At 34.5% G+C, this 19,962-nt stretch overlaps 1 protein-coding gene and 1 long non-coding RNA gene across 3 annotated transcripts in view; one reads left to right on the top strand and one right to left on the bottom strand.

Moving 5' to 3' along the window:
- Nucleotides 1-19,962, top strand: part of LOC101891526 (uncharacterized) — a 217,739-nt gene that overhangs the window by 105,467 nt on the left and 92,310 nt on the right. The window lies entirely within an intron of this gene.
- LOC131804067 (uncharacterized) lies at nucleotides 13,918-14,623 on the bottom strand. The gene is made up of 2 exons (XR_009342887.1): nucleotides 14,390-14,623; nucleotides 13,918-14,330 (listed from the first exon to the last, which is right to left on the bottom strand). It is a non-coding gene; the product is annotated as an uncharacterized LOC131804067 (long non-coding RNA).

Raw genomic sequence — 19,962 nt, 5'->3', positions numbered from 1 at the left:
TGGTATATCCCCCATAAAACAGCACCTCCCGATATTCGGTATTTTAATGACATTATTCACCAGAATTGTTTCAAATTTGGCATTTGACATTCGTTTGACGTACTACAGCCTATGACAGAAAATTGTTTGTGCATGTCCACGTTTTGGTATTGCCCCCATGGTACCTCCATATTTTCGGTTTTTTGATGATTTTAGCTACATTATTCACCGGAATCGTTTCAAATTTAGTATTTGAAGTTCGTATTGAGTACTACAGCCTATGACAGAAAATTGTCCACGTTTTGCTATAGCCCCCATATAACGGCACCTCACTTTATTCGGTATTTTAAAGATTTTAACGGATTTTATTTTTTTGGAAAATTGCCAAATTCGTTCCAATTGGCCCGGCCGAGCTTACAGCTTTTTTACTTGTATTTTTAATACGAAGGATTCGATTGAAAGTATTTTTTTTACAAAAACAGAGTGTAACATACATACGTAGAAAAACGTCCCTTGGTCCCCTCCTGACTGCCTCGGTGAATGAGTTGTACTACTCAATTGACTCCAAACGTCTATAATTCTGTTTTGTAGTTACTTACAAACATATGCAATTGGTACAGATTTTCCGAAGTTTTAAAAAACATTTTTCTCTTGTCCCTCAATTTACAAATTTCTGGCTAGTCCTTCACATCGATGGCTTGTCTCAAAATACTGGTGTAGAATATCGTAGATTCAGACTATCATATCCCCATCCCATTCTTTTCATACAAAATTATTTTTTAGAGAAAAAAAATAACACAAAAAAATCTCCAACTAAATAAAGTCATAATCATGATTTGTTCATTCCCTTAAGCATCATTTGGCCATAATATGAACTTAAGTAAGAAGAGACCAAAAAAAAAAACTGCAGCAACAACAACATCTGCCACATCCAACAACAATTCCAGCATGTGATATGTGATAGTAACCCTTAATGGACTGACTAACCGGCAATCGACAAAATACGACGATGCTGATGATGATGGCGACGACGACGACTTCGACGACAACGATACTTATAAATAATGACATTGCCACTTTTTCCAACTTAAGACATTCCGCCGCAGTGGAATGGAGTGGAGCCGCAGAGAAGAAAAAATAAACAACGCAATAAATGCAACCAAAGTCAAATGGCAAAGGAGAATATCTTTAAGATACCCCCAACACGAAATGGATATTTTTGCCCCCCTCGAAAAAAAAAAAAACATTGTCGAGGCATTAAGATGTCAAATATTAAATTGGTTCGAGACATTCGTGTAGGAAAACTTTATACTTAAAGCTATGAACGGCATTTATGGGGGTACATGTGTGTAAGGGGAGAGGGGGGAGGTGAGGCCCCCAGTACCTTAATGTTAAAAGCGAAAAAAGTAAAAAAACACCAAAATAAAAACCGAAATGGTACATTGCAGGCAGTATGGTTGTTGCTGCTGTTGTTATTATTGGAGATTGGTTTGGTGGCACTGCCTGCCTCGCCAGGATTATTTAATATGTACTGTGACGAGTGAAGAAAAAATCGTTTACGTTTATTACACGCTCTCCACATCCATGTGGAGCACACACATCCACCTGAGGCGGCTGATGCCAATCAATTGCCAAATTGAAATTTAGGTCGATGGGTTAGAGCTGAGTTTTTCGTTCGATTTTTTTCGGTTTCGGTTTTGTGTTTTTGTTTTGCTGACGTTATAGTATTTTTGTTTACTTTATGTTCACTTTTGTTTTTCTTCGCGTTTATGTGGAAATTGGCAGGCGTTATTTAAAAGTTGTAGATTTGTTAGCTGAGTTCAACATGAAAATCGTTCACGTTTGAATTTAAATGATTTCTTAAAAAAACACACACACGCACACACTCGAAAACAACATAATTTGGTAGTCGTTAAAAACGAGCCCTTGGGAATAATTTATGTTTGGATCATTCACTCGAATGTTCAACGAAATAGTTATGGAGATATTTGATTATATGAGACTTTCTGACCTTTTTAAAACATTTTCGACTGCAGAACTACAGTTGATTTGTTCTCTGCTACGAAAGACCTTTCCAACGAAAAGAACTTTTGGAATGTCATGGGTGGATTTTGGCAAGAAACGTTTTTAAGAATAACTGAAACCAGTAAGGAAAGATCAAAAGTCGGGCTAGGTCAATTATATGATACGCTATACAACTAATGCGTATTTAGTAGAGCTCCCGAAACAAAAAAGTTTATATGGAGAATTTATGTGAAGTAGATCATACCAACTATGAAACTTATGTGAATGTGTATCATGGCTTTAGAGAAGCCACAATTTGGGAACTATATCCGACACTGAAACGAAATGCAATTTCACGGAGGATTTTGTACCTCTAGTACCAAATAATATTGCTTTATAGTGCATGATATTCGATAAGGATTATATTAAACAAGTTAAAAAGCAGTAAGTTCGGTCGGGCCGAACTTTGAATACCCTCCACCATTTGGAATGAATTTGGAAATTTTCAAAGAACGAAATCCTTAAAAAAATCTCTTTAAATTTTAAAAATACCGAATATAGCCGTTTTATTGGGGTCTATACGACGTGGACCTACATAGGCATTGTTTGTCATAAGCCATTGCCATATTTAAATTCGAAATAAACGGCGAATAATGTAGCTAAAATCTTCAAAATATTGTGTATAGAGAGGTACCGTTATATCGGAGCTGTGCCAAGACCTGGGCCAGCATAGACAATTTTCTGTCATAGGCTGTAGCATCCATTACGAACTTCAAATACGACATCTCAAACAATTTCGGTGGGTATTGTACCTAAACTCGTCAAAATACCGAATATAGGGAGGTACTGATATATGGAGCCTATACGAAGACCAGGACCTGCATAGACAATTTTCTGTCATAGGCTGTAGCATCCATTACGAACTTCAAATACCAAATTTGAAACGATTCTGGTTAATAATGTCGCTAAAATCATCAAAATACCGATTATCGGGAGGTACCGTTATATGGGGGCTACATGAAGACGAGGACCTGCACAGACAATTTTCTGTCTTAGGCTGTAGAATCCATTACGAAGTTCAAATACCAAATTTGAAACAGTTCTGGTGAATAATGTCGCTAAAATCATCAAAATACCTAATATCTACGCATGTGAGGCACTTAAAACCCCTAATCGGATGATATAGCTATATCTGAAGCAATTTTTACCAATTTTAAAATACTTATTTCTAGGATGAATTCAGTTGGATATGGCAAAATGCAGGTCTTTTGGACTGATATTGGCCCGAAATGGGTCGAAGATATATGTGAGAGAACTCGTAACGGAAATCGAGATTGTTTTAAGAAAAAAATTAAAGGATCTAACAAAAACTAATTTGGGTTTTTTGGAAAATACTTCAAGGACCTTCTGGCCAAAATCACACTTTCTTTCAGAAAATATTTTAAGTGAGTTGTGGATTTTGTTAAGTAAAAGTATTTTCAAAGGACATTGTGTCGACAAATTGTTCACTCCTTTAAGAAAATATTTCAAGAACCTCAAGGACTTTACTAAAGGAGCTCGTAACGATAAACTGTGAATTTTTAAGGAACATTTATCAGAGGAAAATATTTTATGAGACTCGTGAATTTCTTTAAGGAACGTGTTAATAGAGAACCTCCTTAATTGGGTCGTGGATTTTGTTAAGTAAAACTATTTTCAGAGGACATCGTGTCCAAAAATAATGTATTTTAGAGGAAAACATTTTCAAGGATCTTCTAACTAAAAATGTATAAATTTTTTAAGAACTAATTTCAAGAACCTCCTAGACAAATGATCACCTAAACTAACCAAACAGTTATGGATTTGGATTTTAGAAATATGTTTAAAGATTTAATCCTAAAGGTTCTCGAACGAAACTTTGTGGATTATTTAGGAATAATTTTTAAAGGAGATCCTTTGGAGGTCTTTTTCCACACTTATTACAAACATTCTTGATCTTTTTTTTTTTTTTTTGCAGGACAATAATTCAAGGCCTTCCTGATCAATAATATGTAAAGGAGGTCCTTTGAATGCCTTTTGCTAAACTTCCTACAAAAATGACTGATTTTTTTTTAGGAAAATAATTCAAGGACTTCATCATCAAAATCTTAGGTTTCTTTTAAAAAATATATTAAGAGACTCGTGAATTTCCTTAAGGAATGTTTTTTAGAGGACTCCCTCCTTCTAGAGGACCTCGTAACGATAAATTATGATTTCTTTAGACAAACTCATAACCAAAATTGGCCGAAGTCATAACCAAAATTCTTGGATTTTTTTGGAAAATAATTGACGGAGCTCCTGGCCAAAATCGTAGGTTTTTTTTTTTTTTAAATATTTTAATAGATTCGTGAATTTCCTTAAAGAATCCTTTCATCGGAAGACCTCCTCCTAACGAACCTCGTCCGAAAAATTGTGAATTTTAAGGAATAATTTGCAAAGGACCTTCTGGTCAAACTCATAACCAAAATTCTTGGATTTTTTAAGAAAATAAATCAAAGACATCCTAAAGGTCCTCGTCCGAAAAATTGTGAAATTTTTAAGAATAATTTTCATAGGACCTCCTCCAGGAAAATAATTCAAGGGCCACCGGGACAAAATTGTAATTTTCTTTAAAAAAAAAAAAAACATTTTCAGAGTCTCGTGAATTTCCGTAAATATTTTTTCTAGAGGACCTCCATCCAGAATAATCGGAATTTGGTAAAAAAAAAAAACTTCCGAGTGGCATCATCAATAAATAGTTGCGATTTTTAACAAATATTTGCAATAACCTTCTACCACAAATCATGGGTTTTGTTAAGAAAGGCCCTTCAGGACAAAGGTACTATAGTACAATGATTGTGTATTTTCCACGAACATTTTTACAAGCTAAGAAAACTCAGAATTTTCTGAATAGGAAACAATTTAAAGGGCCTCTTGTCAAATATAATGTAGTTTTAAAGACAATATTTTCAAGGACCCCGCTAACAAAAATTGAGAATTTTTATGGAAATATTTCAGGGACCTCAGCGTTTTAATCGTAAATGTCTCTAACTAAACATTTCAAAGACTCGCGTTCTTTGTTAAAGAAAGTATTTTCAGATTATTATAAGAAACAATTTGCAAGGAAATTTTTTTGGATAATATTTTCCAGGACCTCTTGGGCAAGAATGTTGGAGTTCTTCAAGAAAATATGTTCAGGAACATTTTGAGTGATAATCTTAGTTTTTTTAGGAAAATATATTTAGGGACCTTTATACAAAAAATCGTACATTTCAAGGATATCTTGACCGAAAATCACTTTCATATCAGATATCAAAAAAAAAACAGAACCCCATTTCCCAATATCATGTACCTCTTTTTATACCCTACACCACAAGGTGGTCAGGGTATTATGTCTTTGTGCATCCATAATTCCTTTTGATGATCTGCATAGAATCACATTCTGAGTCGATTTATGCATGTCAGTCCGTCTGTCCTTCCGTCCGTCTGTCCATGTATTCTTGTGAACAAAATGCAGGTAGCATTTATTTTCCGATTGATATGAAATTTTCCAACCAACATTTGTTTGGCCCAAGGACGAACCATATTGAAATTGGAGATAATAGGTAAAAGTTTAGATATAGCTCCCATATATATCTTCATCCGATTTGCTTTTTATTGTGCACCAAACGTGTAATATCAGGCCGAATAGTATGGAATTTTGCACATACAACCAAATTAGGCCTGCAAATATGTGCGCCAAATTCGATCGAAATCGGTTCAGATATAGCTATAGCTCCCATATATATTGTTCATCCGATTTATTATATTTGTCCTTCGCAGCCATAATATGCACTCTGTAACAACAATATTAGGGGAAATATATCAAATGCAGCTCAGAAATACCTTTGCTAAATTTTATCAAGATCGGTTCAGATTTGGATATAGCTCCCATATATAACATCATCCGATTTACTTTTGATTGTGCACCAAACATCTAATATTTGCCCAAATGGGATGGAATTTGGCACGTACGTCCGAATTGAGTCTAGAAGGTAGTATGCCAAATTTGGGAGCTATGGCTCCCATATATATTGTTCATCCGATTTGTTATATTTATTACCCACAGCCGTAATATGCACTCCGTAACAACGATATTCAGGGAAATATGTCAAATGCAGCTCAGAAATATATTTGCCAAATTTTATCGAGATCGGTTCAGATTTGGATATAGCTCCCATATATATCTTTATCTGATTTCAAATTAATTTTGCACCAAATGGGCAATACAATTCCGAATTTAAAAGATACAAATTCTTCGGCATATTTAGTCCTTTGAACTTTAAATTATAATTATAATCATAGCTTGTATGACTGAATTCTCCCATAAAAACTTTTAATTGTTATGTGGAGCTCTACTAAACTAGCAAAGTGGTGTATAGGAATTTCTTTACTGGTTTAAATCTAGTTTTTAGCCTAAGGACACATCTGCCTACAATACCGACTTTAAAGTGTAATCCCGCTGTTCTTTTCTAACTTATAAAATGAAACTCTTTTAAAAGGCCTTCGGAAAAGGTCGTCAATCTGCTTCCGTTATAGCAGACCTTACGAAAAAGAATTCTATCTGCACACAATTGTTTTCGGTGGTCGTTCATTCAGAAATGCATTTGATAAGCCATATTTTTATCTTGAAATGTTATATTTTTCATTGAATACCCCGTATTGGAGAATTTTTAGGAAAGGTTTGAATAACCCGCTTTTCGATATCAGAAGGTCATTTACAAAATATTTCTTTCTACAGAATACTAATTAATTACAGTTTTCCAATTTTTTTTTTTTGATTTCCTGAGTTTACATCAATTTGTATCCTAAAGAGAAAACTTATTCAAATAACGACTAAATGTGTATTTTTCATCCCAGCAGTCAACTACAAACACGTCCTTCAAAACTTCTAAACAAAATCTATCGTTATGCCAAAATGTATAAACACACTCGATTTCATTAAATAATATTTTGCCAAATGGCCAATTTGTTGCTCAGTTTTGTAATACAAGCCATCGCCACCACCGGAGTGCTGCTGTCGTGTTATCTCCCTACCTACCTTCGGCTGCCACCAGAACTTCCTGACAGAGCGAAATTTTTCCAATTATCGTAGCAACAAATTTTTTATTGGTATTTTTTTCACTCTCTCTCTCTCCTGATAACTGTGTGTGGAGGATATATGTATTTCAGAGAAATGCAATCAACCCATACCCAACATACCAAATTGACTTGAGAATAATATTTTAATAAGCTTTCAAACATAAGCCTTAAGCTTGAGAAAATCTTGAGAATGTATTGAGAAATGCTTGTTTAACAATTATAGAATAATCGAAAGGGAACCCTTATTCATAAGCTTATTCTTGTAATTGCAGAATAAGCTTACGAAAGTAATATTATATCAAGCTTATTTTTTCAATGGTATAAAATATTTATTTTTTAATTTTTTTAATTATTTTACACATTTCATTCATTGATCGCCATCCTAGCTGTCGCTGCCTCCTGTTGCATTGATACCTAGATGCTTTCTTTCCCCTTATTTGAGCTTCCGCATCTCCTCCACTAATTCTTCACTTCTCTTGAATTCCTGCAACTTTTTGACGCCTCTATTCTGGAATGAGATTGAAATAATATACACTACATATTCCCAGATTTATTATTCATCATTACCTTAGAATTTCGTCCAGAAATGGGTCTTAAATTTGCGTGATTTTGATTTTAACCAAAGAAAATATTTTTTTGTCGACAATTTTCACAAAAAAAAAAAAAAAAACAAATTTGTCAACAAAGGACAGATTTGAGAAAAGTTTGTGCAAAAAAGTTTTTCTCTAGCATTGTTGAAGAATTCTTACGATAAACTATTTTCATAATATTATTCTCAAGCTGTATTGTATTTTTGGTATGTTGGGTACATATAAACCTATACCTATACACCTACATGCATAAATACATGTATGTGTGTGTTTGTGTGAATACATCCGGTAGCTGAGGCCAAAGATTGACATGAATGTCATGAAAGTTTTGTTGCTATGTACCTACTACACATGTTTGTTTGTCTCTCAGTATGTTGTTTGCATATTTAGATCGTATGTGGGGATGTGTGTGTGTGTATTTTGTATTGGCATTTCGGCAGGATGACATGTTTAATCTTGTCAAATTCATGCCCTTCACTCGAGAGGAAGAGGAGCAACAAAAAAACACAAACACACACTTTTGACTGTTTCCAATTCATGTAAATGACATTCTGTTAAAATATGCCATCTATGGTGCTTAAGCTCTCTCCTCTCACTCCCCTCCAACACTCCCTCCACCGTTACATGTGTGTGTTTGTGTGTCTTCAGTGCTCAAGGGAATTTTGGATAAAAGTGTTCGATTTTTTTTCAACTTTATTTAGTGTGAATATTTGCTCAACTATGCCAAAAAAAAAACGAGTGGCAAAAATGACTTCAGCGAAGGGTATTGAAAACTATCAATTGGAATGAATACAACATTTTTTAATGAATATTAAATAGAGAGTGGAATTACTTATGACCAGAAAAAAAACAACAACAACAACGACCAAATGAAACCAATCAAATGTCATTCTAACTAGATAGAAGTATTTATACAATATATAAAAATATATTTCACGAGTTTATTTATGTTAAAGGAAACCTTTAGGGCTTTAGAATCCTTTTATACCCTACACCACATAGCGGTAAGGATATTATGTCTTTGTGCATTTGTTTGAAATATGGAGAAGAAAGCGAGATAGACTCATAGTTACTTTTGAGGATCTTCATAGAATCACTTTTTGAGTAGCTTTATGCATGTCAGTCCGTCTGTCCATTTATTTTTGTAAACAAAATGCAGGTCGCATTTATTACCCGATTGAGATGAAATTTTTCAAACATGGACGAACCCTATTGAAATTGGTGAGAATCAGTTCGAATTTAGATATAGCTACCACTATTTCGGGTTAATTGTGCACCAAATGGCCAATATCGGTCCAAATGACCTGAATTTTGGCACATCCGAACGAATCCAGTCCAGAAGCCAGTACATCAAATTTATAGAAAATCGGTTCAGATATTGCTATAGCTCCCATATAGATGTTTCACTTGATTTGGTATTTAAGTCCCTCACCTTCGTAATATGCATTCGACAACAATGATCTTTGCTACCAGACATCAGATACAGCTCTGAAATAAATATATCAAATTTTGCCTTCAACCGATTTCGGGTTAATTGTGCACCAAATGACCAATATCGGACCAAATAATCTGAATTTTGGCACATCCGAACGAATCTAGTCTAGAAGCCAGAACATCAAATTTGAAGGAAATCGGTTCAAATATAGCTATAGCTCCCACATATATGTTTCATCCGATTTGTGGTTTTAAGTCCTCACATGCGTAATATGCACTCCATAAGAATGCTATTTGGTACCAAATAACTTATGCAGCACATACAATACCTCTATCAAATTTTGTCGAGATCGGATCACATTAGGATATTGCTCCCATATATACAGGGTGAGATAAAAAACAACCGCAGCAAAGTCAAACGCCATAATTTTTACAATATTTTTAAATTTTATTGAATGTCAGAATGTCGGAAATAGCATCAAATTTTAGAATAAGTTTAGACTTGTTCGAATTGGTCACCTTTGGCACGAATTATGGCCTTCAAATGACCAATGAAACCTTCACACGCTGCACGAATGTTGCTCTGTGAAATTTCAGCCCGTTTCCGTCAAAGCCCTTGCTTGAGGCGATCGACAACTTGGTATTTTTTAGTTCCAACTTTGCTTTCCAAAATACTCCAGACACAATAGTCCAACGGATTGGTATCCAGAGATTTTGGTGGCCATTGAGTGCTGGCAATGAAGCGAGGAACCCAATTTTGTAACCATTCTTGGGTGGCGCGCGTTTGGTGCGATGCTGCTGAGTCCAGTTGGAATGTCCAAGGTCTGCGGCCAAAATGTGTGCGTGCCCAAGGCTTTAATACATCCTCTAGAATATTTTCTCGATAATATTCGGCATTCCTTCTGATGCCACGGTCGATTAATACGAGCGGAGAGTGACCATCGGCTGTTATTGCGGCCCACACCATTACCATGGCCGGTGCTTGAGTTCTGGTGGCGAATCGAAGGTGCACATTTTCAGCCGACCTCTTTGGCAAGTAAACACGATAATTTTGTTTGTTTACAAACTGCTGGACACCTAATGTTTTCGCATCGGAGAAACCCAAATTCGGTCAAATTCGGTTCACAACTTTCGGCCAAGCTAAGCAACTCTTTAGCTCTTTTGAGACTATTTCCTTTCTGTAGCGGTGTAAGTTCTTGCACTTTTTGGAATCTCAATAGCTTTATGCTGAGCTCATTTTTCAAGATTTGACGAATGGAATATTGCGATATGTTCAGGAGAATTCTCACCAAAATGGTTTGGAACGCTTGTAAACAATATAATGTTTTCTCATCGGAGAAAACCAAATTCGGCAGTTCACCACTTTCGGCCAAGCGAAGCAACTCTTTAGCTTTTTTGAGTCAATTTTTTTCTCCTTCGGTGTAAGTTCCTGCACTTTTTGGAAATTCAATGGCTTTACCACGAGCTCAGTTTTCAATATTTGCGAATGAAATATTCAGGATATGTTCAGCTCACGAGCCATTTTTCGGCAACTGCGATGCGGGTTTCGATCAAGTCGCTTCTTTACTTTTCGATCCATTTCTGCTGATGGTGCTGTTTTTCTTCCATCAACTTCCTTGACGTGGGGCTACGCTACCAGTATCACGGTAACGAACGTGACACAAATGATTTATTCACATTTAAATACTGGAGTACTCTAACAATAGCCACTTGTGGTTTTCCTGCGAAATATAAAGAAATCACACTATCACGCTTGAATTCCATCACGAATAGCTTTTTTTCTGGAAAATTCTCACCAAAATGGTTTTGTAAGCTTGTAGTCAATATAATGAGCTGTCACTAGAATAATTTTAACAGCTGTCGGACGAGTGGCTTAGAAATGACCGCAGTCTGAAGTTGATTGCATTTTTTTCTTCTCAGCCTGTATTTGGCCACACACGCACAATATTTCATGATTTGTGGCAGGAGGTCCTTGCAAATATTTTCTTAACATTCTATTTCTTCTTTCTTAGTTATGAGCTCCGAGAAGAAGCAGGCAGGTCCTTAAAGGAATATTTCTAACAAAATTTCCGGTTTGGTTATGATGTTAGGGAATATATATCCGTATCCATGACTTTTGGAAAAAAAAAGTTTTTCTTAAAAAAATCCGAAAGTTTTGGTGTGAGAGGTCCTTGAAAATATTTTCTTTTAAATTTCATATGTCATTCAAATTCATAGCATGTCTTTTAAAATTGTCACTGCATTTTCTGCAAATATTTTTATTGAAAATATTTTCTTTAAAAATACACGAAATCACTAAAAAAGTTCATGCTTAGAAGGTCTTTAAATAACTAATTCTAAAAAACTGCACAATTCTTAGTCAGAAAATCGTTGAAAATATTTTACTAAAAAAAACATATTTGGTCAAGAGTTTTTTGACGATAATTTTCAAGGAAAATCCACGTTTGTTGGTATTGAAGTCATAGAAGATATTTCCATAATCCATGATTTTTGGTAGGGAGATCCTTGAAACTTTTATTTTATACAAAACAATGTTGTTTGGCATAAAAGTCTTCTTTCCTTAACAAAATCCACGAGTCCCTTAAAATAAATGTTTAATAAAAACTCCATGATGTGGGGGACAATTTTTTTTTAAAACTCAACGATTTTTGATTGTGGGTTTCTTAATGATTTTAGTAGGGGAAATCCCTAAAAAAATAGGGAACGTTATTTTATTTAATTTCAAAAACGTTAGAATTTTTTGGTTTGGAGGTCTTTGAAAAGATTATTCTAAAATATCCATGATTTTTTGTCAGGAAGGCCTTGAAACTATTTTCTATTTTCGTAGAGCTATTTATACCCTACACCACAAGGTGGTCAGGGTATTATGTCTTTGTGAATTTGTTTGTAACAGGCAGAAGGAAACGAGATAGACAATGGGTCCTTTTGATGATCTGCATAGAATCACATTCTGAGTCGATTTATGCATGTCCGTCCGTCTGTCCATGTATTTTTGTAAACAAAGTACAGTTCGCATTTATTGTCCTATCCAGACGAAATTTGTTTGGCCCAAGGACGAACCCTATTGAAATTGGAGATAATCAGTCAAAACTTTGCCTTTTATTGTGCACCAAACGTGTAATATCAGGCCGAATGTTATGGAATTTCGCACATACAACCAGATTAGGCCTGAAAATAAGTACGCCAAATTTTATCAAAATCGGTTCAGATATAGCTAGAGCTCCCATATATATTGTTCATCCGATTTGTTGTATTTGTTACCCACAGCTCAGAAATATATTTGCCAAATTTTATCGAGATCCGTTCAGATTTGGATATAGCTCCGATTTCAAGTTAATTGTGCACTAAATCGGTAATACAAGTCCGAATTTAAAAGATTCACATGTTTCGGCATATTCAGTCCTTTGAACTTTAAATTATAATCATAGCGTGTATGAGCTTTTAATTGTTATGCGGAGCTCTACTAAATTAGCAAAGTGATGTAGGGTATCATAGAGTCGGCCCCGCCCGACTTTAAGACTTTCTTTTTTTTTTTTTTTTTGGAAGAGAGTTACCTGCACACAGTTACATACATTCCCACACACACACTCGCACCATAATTACGTAATAAAATGATCTATTTTTTTTAGTAGAGCTATGAACTACGATCATTTTCCTAAAATATCTATGAATGTTGGACTTGAAATTTTAATTTTTGAAGGTTTTGAAACTATTTTCTATTTTCGTAGAGCTATTTTTTCGTAGAATGAATCTTGGACTTGAAATTTTAATTTTTTTTTGTCTCGAATGTCAATAAAAATATTTTCTGAAGAAATTGGCCCGGGAAGTCCTGATTTTGTTAAGAAGTGCAAGAGCCCTTTCGAAAAAACATATATTCTGCTCAGAAAGTCCTCATTATTTTGGAAAACAGGTACTTAAAAATTGTTCCCAAAAAAAACTCCATAATTTTTTGTTAGGAGGTTCTTCAAAATATTTTCTTAAAAAATGCATTTAATTCGGACTTGAGGTTCTTGATTTTTTTTTTTTTTTTTAATTTTTTGTGTAAACTGCTTCTAGGGAAGTCATAACTATTTTTTACAGATTCACGATATTTGACCAGGATCTTGAAAATAGTATTTTACAATAATCATGTTTTACATCCAGAAAGAAAAAAAAGAAGTTCCTGAAATTATTTTCTTAAAAATTCCTCTATTGAATAAGAAAAAAAAGGTCCTTGCTAATATTTTTTTATTTATAAAATTAAGTACACTTGGGAGGATTTGGCTAGGAACTTATTTGCAAAAATATTTGTTTAAAGCATTAATGAGTTTTTTCGACGAAGGCCCTGAAAAAATGCTATTTTACCAATTAAAACAAAAAAATCTCAAAAATTTGCGATTTTTGAACATGAGGTTCGAGTGATTCGGCATAAGCCATTCGTGAGTGGTTCGATATATTCCAACAACATATAGTATTTCAGGTCTTCTGTAAAAAAAAACTAATTTAAAAAGTTTTGTTTTTTGAAGATTCTCTTGCTTTCAAGGACTTCTTAAAATAATCTTTCTCAAAATATTCTTTGAAAAGTATTTTTTGAAGAATTCATTACATTTGGAACTATAAAATATATTATTATTATTTAACAATTCTCAGATTTATATCTCAATTACTCACATGTAGTCCTTTTTTCAAGTTTTTTTCCTTATATTTTAAATCCTTATTAAATTTCACACACACACTCAGTCGTATAAAAATCTCTGCCCAATTCGTAGTATTTTTTTTTTTTAATATCCACAATACAATTACGAATGCACATATGTTTGTGAGTATGAACCCAACATACCAAAATGGCTTGAGAATAATATTACAATAAGCTTATGAACATAAGCCTTAAGCTTGAGAAAATCTTGAGAAAACATTGAAAAATGTTTGTATAACAAGTATAGAATAATCGAAACGGAACCCTTATTTATAAGCTTATACTTGAAATTGTAGAATAAGCTTACAAAAATAATATTATAATAAGCTTATTTTTGTAATAGTATAAAATATTATTTTTTTTAGTTTTTAATCATTTTAAACGTTTTTTCTTGATGGACATCCCAGTAGTCACTGCCGCATGTGGCCTTGATACCCTGACGCTTTCTTCTCCCTTATTTGAACTTCTGCATCTCTTCCACTAAGACTACACATTTATTGAATCCCTGCAACTTTTTTGATGCTTCCAATCTGAAATGGGATTTGAATAATTTATGTGAAAGATTCCCGGATTTATTATTCATCCATACCTTAAGGGTTCGGTCCACAAATGGGTCCTAAATTCGCGTGATTTAGTTTTTTGCCAAAGAAAATAATTTCTTGCTGACAATTTTCACAAAAAATCAAAACTAATTTGTCAACAAGGGACAGACTTGAGAAATGTTTGTGGAACATAAGTGTTTCTCAAGCATTGTTGAAAAATTATATTTTTATAATATTGTTCTCAAGCTGTATTGTATTTTTGGTATGTTGGGAAATAAAATACAACACACACACACACGCACACATAACAATATTCTCCAATATAGTCCCTTTGCGGTTTATGGTTACGTCTCCGAGTACTTTTAATTTAAAGAAATTGCTTTTATTTGACACCGAAGTGGGAGCCATTGCCACACCAGCTCCCGCAGGAGGATTGAAACGTTTCATTTCCAATGAACTTTTCGACAATTTGGCCAGACATGTGTGGAGAATTCATCTGGTGTTTGTTTTTAAGGAAAGATGGAAGTTTTTTTTTTTTTTTGTTTTCGCTTTCGGTTTCCATATGGAATGAAATGAATATTCATGTGAAATACATTATTGAGGAAATAATTTCAGAAAAAGAAAATTCCCAAATTAAAGCAATGTCTTGTGCAGCACATTGACAAATTAACAAGCTGTGAATGTGGGAGAAGATTTTTATAAAGTTGTAATGTGACAAAATGAAGGAATTGAGGAAGTTGATGTGTTTGTCAAGTACTACAGCGAGTGCAAAGAAGTCGAACAGCAAATAGAAGCAAAATTAAGTAAAATTGTATTACACGAGTAAAAATAAAATGATGTCAAAATGGAGACCTATTTCTATACCCTCCCCATACATAGTATGGAGAGTATATTAAATTCGTCATTCCGTTTGTAATTTATGAAAACAATAATTTTAGACCCTACCAAGTATACATATTCTTGAACAGCGAAAAATTCTAAGACGATTTAGCCCTGGCCGTCCGTCTGTTGTAATCACGCTAGAGTCAAAACAAATAAAGATAAGAAACTAAACTTTCGCACAGATCAGTCTTTTGTCTGCAGGCAGGTCAAGTTCGAAGATGGGCTATATGGGCCCACGATATCGTATAGCCCCCATAAACCGTATCCCCGATATTCGGTATTTTAATGATTGTAGCCAAATTGTTCAATGAAATTGTTGGAAAATCCACAAAAGAAGTTCCCTCTGAGGTCCACGATATCGTATATCCCCCATATAACGGTACCACCCTATATTCGTTATTTTGATGATTTTAGCAACATTTTTCAATGGAATTGTCAAAAAATCTATACTAAAAGTTCTTTCTGAGCACTTTATCCCCTGAAAGAGAAATGTCAACGATATCATATAGCCCACATATAACGATAACCCGATATTCGATATTTTGACGATTTTAGAGAGATTCAAATTTCGTATTTAGAATTCGTAATGGGTACTACAGCCTATGACAAAAAGTGCGTATGTAGGCACACACACGTCTTCTTCCAATATTCGGTATTTTGATGATTTTAGGCGAAATATTCAACGAAATGTTTTAAATTTCGGTCTGTGACAGAAAATTGTCTATGCAGGTCCAGGCCTTTGTATGCCCCCAAATTACGGTATCTCCCTATATTCCTTATTTTGATGATTTTAGCTACATTATTCACCGGATTTTTTTTCAAGATTCGATGGCTTATGACAAAAGTTGCCTATGCGTAATCGTCTAAACCCCAATATGACGGCTATATTCGATATTTTTAAAATTTTAACAAAATTGTTAACGGATTTTATTTTATTTTATTTGTTGAAAATTTCCTAATTGGTTCCAAATGGTGGAGGGTATTCAAAGTTCGGCCTGGCCGCACTTACTGCTTTTTTACTTATTAAAATTTGATCGAGGAAGGTTTATATCAAATACAGGAAATGACCTAGAAATAATAGAAGGCATTGAATGTGTAATTATACCCTCAGCCATATGGCCAGATAGGCTATATATCATTCGATACGGCCAGAACGTGCCTTACCGAAATAACAATTTTAGACCCTAGGTCTCTTTGGACAATGTCCGTATCAGGATATTAGGAGTCGATCGAGCAATGTCCGTCCTTCTGTCTGACTGACGGCTGGCTGGTGCGTAAGATAACTCTCGAAGGGCGTATCCAATTTGGTCCAAACTTGCTACATCGTAATATTATTCTCAAACTTAGATCTAGTTTGGAGAAAGGCAATGTCGGTCCACGCCTTGTGGTACCTCCCCCACAAAAGCTCAAACTTTTGAATATCTATGAAGGTCACAGAACGCAAAATCACATTCGATTTGCATCAACACCAAAAAAATGGATCGGACCATTTCCTCTGGTACCTCCCACAGAAAGGGTCAAAATTTTGAATAAGCAAAACGATCAGAAAATATATTTTACTGTACAGAAAAAGAAAGGATAATCTAATTTGCTCTAACTTTGCAAATCCTTATACTGGCATCAGTGGTAGGTCAGGTGCGAAAATAGACAATGTCGGTCCACTCCATCATGTTACTCCCTCACAAAGAGTCAACATTTTGTATAACTCATGTAACTCTTATAAAACTCATATAACTCCGATTGTCTTCAAATTACACACACCGTAATATTTTTATTAATCCAAGATCTGGTGCGAAGATGGAATATATCGGTTCACTCCATGTGGAACCTCTCCCACAAAGGATCAACATTTTGAATATCCATGAAGCTCATATAAAGATGGTAGATATCGAACCATTTCTTCTGGTACCTCCCCCACAAAGGGTCAAAATTTTGAATAAGCAAAAGGATCATAAAGCCCGGAATAAGTATCGGATTCTCTTCATATCTCACACTTCACAAAACTTTTATTAACCCAAGGTCTGGTGTAAAGATGGGATATATTGGTGCACTCCTTTTGGTAGCTCCCCTACAAGTAGTCAAAATTTTGAATATCCATGAAAAAGCGAAATTTACATCCGATTCCTTTCATACTTGGTACATCTCAATATTTCCATCAACACAAGATGTGCTGTAAAGATGGGATGAATCGGACCATTTCTTCTTGTATTTCCCCAAAAAAGAGTCAAAAATTTGATTAACCAAAACGATTATAAAATCCGAAATAAGAATCCGGTTTTCTTCATATTTCTCAGATCTCAGTATTTCTTCAGACACAAGATCTGCTGTGAAGATGGGAACGGTTTTTGTCTGTCCATGGAGAACTCTCAAAAATTCTGATGTCGACAGAAAATCCTTGAAAAATGAAAAATTCTGCCTACAAAAGAACTTTAAAAGCCCTTCTATACATGTAGGGCCCCAAAAATGCTTACTACGAGTATGTGTAAAACATATTTTAAAATGTTATGTCAAGGACTTTAAAAGGTCTTCCCTCTATATAAAATCTTAAATCGTTTTGCTGGCTATTGAAGGCCTTCGAAAAACATTATATCTCTAACAAGCAGTTAAATATGCTTCTATCTATAGAAGACCTTTTAAAGGCCCACTACGGAAGCCAAAAAGATTATTTAAAAATTGTTCAGTCTATAGAATGTCTAAAATAGGCCATCTGTCCAAAATAAAGCCTTATAAAAGCTTCTTTTCACAAAAAATCAATTTTCCCTAGAAAGCCTTAAAAAGGTCTTGTGTCTATGAAAGGTCCTTTAGTTGTCAATTTTTATTTGTATTAGATGAAGCAAGAAAATGGAATTATTCGGTCGACTATATCTGATAATTTAACATTTTTTTTTTAAATTATGACTTATCTTATATAAAGTGATGGAAGTAGTCGATATAGTCCAAACCTGGGACGTCTCAATACTTTTTAGATACGAAATGGGCAATATTGGTCCATTTCTTTAGAACCTACTCCATAGAGGGTCAAGAATTTGAATAACCATAACAGAAGTCAAAATATATTTAAATAAACCAACATTAGCTGTGGGTATATATCTGTCGGCAAGACCGATAACTTTTTTTTGGTTTTTGTCTTTTGACAAACCCATTTGGGTTCATCTCGTCATAGTTTTTTCCACTTACCGCAATTTTCTTCCTATGGAAAAAAATCCGCCAATGAGTTCCATACCAATAAGTATCCAAACGAGGTTAATGTCTAACCTCACCCGCATTTCCACACACACCATTGCATTTTTATTGGGAGCGTGATGACATTAATTGACAAAATTCAAGATATCGTTTTATGATACACATGATGGCATTTTTTGTTTGTTTATGTCTTTCGAGTCTACTCCACATCTCTAACTTCTCGCTTCTCTGAGAAAGCCTAAAAGTACATTTTTTTTCGTTGTCACAACACTTCATGGTGTCAGGCTGCCAGTCGGCCTCCTTGCCTGCCTGCCTGCCTGCCTAGCTACCTATCTACCAGCCATCCATATGCATCCAATTACACAGTTTTGTTGAATGAAAACAAGATTGCCACAGTTTGTAAGTGTTACAGATAGACGGCGCCAGGAAATATTTCAATACTGGAGTCTTTCCAGTTAAGTGACTTCAACCTTCCTTTCCTTTCCTCTCCTCTGCATCCGCCACTCTCCCCTGGTAAAAAAGAAAAACATGTGTGTTGATATCGTTATGTATATGGGAAAGCAAAAGAAAACAACGATTATTACAACAACAGCAACATCATTGGCAGGGAGAAAATGTGACTTTTGACTATTGGCACCAGCGACGGCAACTACGACACTTTGGCCCCCATCAACAGTTTATTACCTTGTTTATTGGGACCAACACGATTCTTCTTTAAGAAAGAAGAAACCCAGGGAAAATTTGAAAATGGAAAATCAAAATGGCAAATATTTTTCAAAGATCGACAAAAAGGGAAAAACTTTTGAGGGAAAAAACAATTATGCAGGTTACTCCTTGTCATATTTCAGAGCAAACTCCTAAAAAAAAAATTAAAATGTATTTATCAAAAATTTTATATTTTTCATATCCTTATGAGACAGCTTCTCTAACTTTTCAATTACTTAAACTATTTTCCTCTACAACTCCACTTTCAATATTTCCACTGCAATGTTTTTTGGAAAACGAAACTCAAAACTTTTGCTGGGTGTACATAAAAATACAATGTTTATTCGCACAGAGTTCACATGTGACTAGCAGGTGGAGGAGGGAGGAGACTAAAGGATCCCATTTGCTATACCAAGGAGTCACACTTATGAGCACGTTCATCTATGACGGCACTAAAGATATGTGATGACTTCGAAATACTTCCAAAGTGAAAGAAAACAATAACATAAAGTCAAATGTTATGACTTTTTCGAATGCTGGTTATGGCAATGAAAAAACATGATAGCTGGAGAAAAAAAATAGAGGTTAAATGGAGGCGATGCATTTTTGGAAAAAAATATAGTAAAGAAAATGTAAATGTGAAAATTTGAAAAAAGTGTGGGACTTGATACAATTTTCCAAGCTTAAACTCAGGTTGGACGTAAAGGATTTTTATAGACAGGAGTCCCCTTAAAAGCATTATATTAAAGACCTTCTACAGGCCATGTGAATGTCATCTTTACACCAAAACCTTGTAAAATCCTCCAAGATACAAAAAAACTATACAAAATCCAACTTAAGGGCTTCTTTT

The sequence above is a fragment of the Musca domestica genome, unplaced genomic scaffold (assembly GCF_030504385.1).
Source record: "Musca domestica strain aabys unplaced genomic scaffold, Musca_domestica.polishedcontigs.V.1.1 38, whole genome shotgun sequence".
Taxonomy (NCBI): domain Eukaryota; kingdom Metazoa; phylum Arthropoda; class Insecta; order Diptera; family Muscidae; genus Musca; species Musca domestica.
The sequence above is the reverse complement of the archived record's forward strand: the minus strand, read 5'-3'. Positions and strand labels throughout refer to the sequence as shown.